Genomic DNA, 4,296 nt, shown 5'->3' with positions numbered 1-4,296 from the left:
GCCGCACCGAGCCCTCCCGGCAGGCGGCAAAACGCGCCCTGGATCCCCGCAGATGGAGCGGGATTCGCCGCCCCCCCCCACCTCTCCCCACATCATCACCACCACCCCCCCCACACCAGTGCTGCGGGGGAGGACCCCCGGGGAACGGGAGGGTGGCGGGTGTCCCTCCCCGGTTCTCTGTCTGTCTGTGTGTGTCCCCCCTCAGCCGGAGTGCCGGGCTGGGCACGCCGGGGATTATTTAACGCCGACAACACAACCACCAAAAAAAATAAAAAAATTGAAATATAAATTGAGGATAATAAGAGAAAAGGCAAATTATGCCGTTACTCGCAGAGGCTGCGGTTTAGCACCGTGTGCCGCCCGACCAGCAACCAACCTCAAACCGGGACAGGAGGTGACACCCCTCTGAAATCATCCCTTTTTTTAGGCTGGAAAAGGGAAAGTCTGGTCAGCGGTGAGGGGCCAGGGGCCAAAACCCCTTCCCCTTAACGCACACCATCCAGAAGGACCCCCAAACACCGGCGTCCCACCAGGACATCCCACAAGCAGAGCAAAGACACCCAAAAGCACAGGGGACGTGCTGGTTGAGAGAAGGAAGAGCTGCTGAGCCACCCTCTCCCTGCTGCAAGGAAAGGAAAAAAAAAAAATTAAAAAAGAAAGAAAAAAGAGCCTTGCTCTCCCCATCCCCCACCCGATCCATTAAGAGCCGCTGATGATATTTTCTGCTCCTTCCCAGAGGGAAGCAAAGTGTTACAGCGAGAGGAAGAGTCGGTCCAGCCTTCTTACACAACTCATTATCACTACAGCCTTTTGTCAGAGTGGAAAGCAGGCCACCAAGTCTAACGTCTCCACGGACTGGGAAACAGATGTTTGAAATGGGATCTAGGAAACAATATACCCTAGCAGTGCTTTTTTTGTTGTTGTTTTAAAGCTTCATTAAGTCTCTAGTTGTTGTATTATATATATATATTTATATATAAAGCTGTGCTTTATACAAAGCACTCCAAGTAAGGACCAACCCATTCAGATGCGAGCCTGCAGAGAGGCTTTTCTACTGCCCACAAGCCAGCAGGACCGTCCACATCCACTCCTATAAAGACGCTTTGAATGCCAGTGTTTTGCTAACTATTTTAATTGACATGTGGGAAAGGAGGGGCAGCAGCACAGAGCTGCACAGCTTACCATTCCTGCTGCAGTTCAGTGCCACTGGGTAGGTACCCACTCACCAATTTGTACCTCCATCCTCTTCTCTCCTCCCCCTACTGCCTTGCAGGGGAAAAGGAACACAGTTTGGGAATCTTAGCCAAGCTCACAGGCATTGCAGATGCAACAAGGTGAAACCATCAACACATACACCTGAATTTTCAACATCTGCCTGACCAGCTCTCAGTGACAGCTAATTTTAGCAATCCACGTGAGTTCTTTGCTGGGTGTAACCACACCATCTCCTCAATCTGACAGTTTGCTGAAAAGACTGCTTTTCTAGAGGGCTGGATATCAAGGCTTCTGCCATTCCAAGGACCTGCCCTGCTAAAAGAAGAGGTAACACAAACTACTTTTATAAGATAAAAAAATAGACAGCTTGAGAAGTAAAAAACCTATTGCTCTCCAACCACTGTACACAGCAAAAGAGTAGAAGGTGCTGGAACTTGATGATAAAGCCTCACACAAGCTGAATATATTTCTTGGGAAGATGGTAATAAGCTGGAAGTTGAACAAAATGCAGAGAGATAAATTAGTAACTCAGAGGAAAGCAACAAGTAAGGAGGGCTGAGGCTTGGTTAGAATAAGTAGGTTAATAGGGGCACCCAAACACTAACACACACAATCACAGCCCCACTAAAAAACATTCTAAAGGCCAGGAAAAGAATTAACAATTGTTCATTTTCACAGCCACAACCATAGATGCTTATGGTCTTTTTCAACACTAATAAATATCCTAAGCAGCCAGTAGCACCAGGTGATAATCTTTCCTGGCAACACTAAGATGTTCAGCCTACCAAGACAAGCTGAGTTATGAATGTTTGGAGAAGATCTCACAGCAGTGACTGGCTGGACAACACAATGATGGATGAAACCCTTTCACTAAAATGCAAAAATGAGGCACATGGGGGGAAACATGGAAATCACAGCTTCCGAGTTACCTATTACCATTCAAAATAGAGATCCTGGTACTGTGACAGATACTTCTGTGAAACTTCTGTGTGCTCAAGTGCAGCGCTAGGAATCGTTACAAAAGAAGGGGAGAACAGAACAGGAAACATCACTACACCATCATTATTTAGTCCAGATGTATCATCTGCTTGCATCTTGAATGTCACATGCAGTTCTGGTCTGCTTAGAAGGTGCAAAGTGGAACTTAAGAAGGCACAGAAAAATGTAGCAAGGGTGGCCAAAAGCACAAGGAACAGCTAAATACATGAAGATTTTCATCCCGGGAAGAAGGCAATTGGGGTGAAATGCCAAGCAATATACTGTAAAGACAAGAGCAGCATGGAAAGCATTATCAGAGAGTGATTACTCAGTGTTTCTCAGAAGTAGAGGATATCAAGTCAATTTATCAAACGGATGCATCAGAAGACAGCTACTTACTCATGTAACACGTTGCCAAACCACAGAACTCACTGCTACAGCACACTGAAGAGGCTAAAAAATTTACAGGTTAAAGTTTTTTGTTTTTTTTTTTAAAGCAGCAAAATGAATGGAAGAAAATTTAATCAAAAGCTACTTAACACAAAAGTACTATTTTAGCTATACGGTACTTGAAGCTGGAAGAGTGTGCTGAGGAAATAGCCCTGTATGTTATTCAAGCCTTCTTCCCTGTGTCCATGCTACTAGCTATTGTCAGGGGTAAAGTTTCGAGCTGGTGGACTTTTGGTCCAACACAGCACTACCATCCCTGTGTTTTTATCCAGAATAACATGCAAATTAGTACATACCTACAGAATTGGTAAAACTGGACAACATAGCACCAAGGAATACAGTGCATAAACCTGTAAACAGTTCTGCACTGCAGGCAGCTCCGGCAAAATTTGAGTCTCTAGTGAATCAGGGAGCTGTGAGGGGTAGTTGCTCCCTGAGAGACAGAGAGCCCCACACACAACCAGCAGGACAAGGACCTCACTACCCAGTGCCCAGCCCCACTGTACACACACAAGGCAAACAAGACAGACCTAGGGACAGTGTCCATATTTAGCCAGAAGTTCAGATAATAAATCAGCTTTCAGGAGTTGAGGCAGGTCTGGGGTTGAACTAAGAAGCCAATCTGCAGGTCAGAAGTAGGTCTGGTGACCTAGCAGGTAAGCAAAGTTAAGTATAATCCCAGCAAACACCAGGCAGGACACATGATAACTAGAGAACCTACAGCTCAACTAGGACTGAGCTTAAATAGAGCATCCATGGGCAGAGGAAGTGGGTGGAGGCCCCAGGTGCAGCTGGTCAGGTCCATTAGGGCCTATTAGTGCCCTCAGGGCCCTGATCCTGGAAACAGAACTACTCAGGTATGTTGTCCCTAAATCAGTCCTGTGGAGTCGCCTGGATCAGACCTCTGCAACAGGCACAGCATCAGTCCAGGCTAGGGAAGGTTAGATGTGTCACTGATGCTGAACCCATGTTAAGCCCTCCACAAACCAAAAGCTCTAGGAATTACACTGCAAGGACACCTATAGTGTTTTGTAAGGGAAAGATGGGATCTAACCAGGCCTATCCTGGCTAGCCCTGCCTCCCTTGTAGTGGAAACATGATGCTGAGACATTGAGCTGGCTCCTTGTATGATCACATAGCACAGATTAAATCATCTACCTTGCAAAGCCTCCCTCATGTTTATTAGCTTGGACTCCAGTGTGACCAAGTGACCAGCCTGCTCCCAGACCAGACGTGACCTCGGAAGCTAGACGTGGTGCTGATGTGGTGCTCTGCCTGTGAACCCAGCTGAACACAAGCCAACCACTGCTAATGCCTTTGTATGTGTAAAATGCAGATGATCAGATAAATCACCCACAGCATTGTTAGTTGGCAGTATCTGAAAGAGAAAATTCTTGAACAACATGAGTTTAATGCAGGAACTCTTGAATTCTAATTGTGGTTTTGACAATGACTTCCTCATGTAGTCTTTCTTGGCCCTGGTTCTGTAGATAGTATCTACCTGCCTGATTGGCACTGAAAATAAGTTAACATTTGTAAGCACACTGCACACAGATAGTTTAAGCATTAATACCATTTTACATGAAGTAACCCAGAAGGGACTACGATTTCATCTCCTGGTGCCCATCATACAGGCCCATTGCATTTATTCTA

The sequence above is a fragment of the Calidris pugnax genome, unplaced genomic scaffold (assembly GCF_001431845.1).
Source record: "Calidris pugnax isolate Ruff unplaced genomic scaffold, ASM143184v1 scaffold39, whole genome shotgun sequence".
Classification (NCBI taxonomy): Eukaryota; Metazoa; Chordata; class Aves; order Charadriiformes; family Scolopacidae; genus Calidris; species Calidris pugnax.
The sequence above is the reverse complement of the archived record's forward strand: the minus strand, read 5'-3'. Positions refer to the sequence as shown.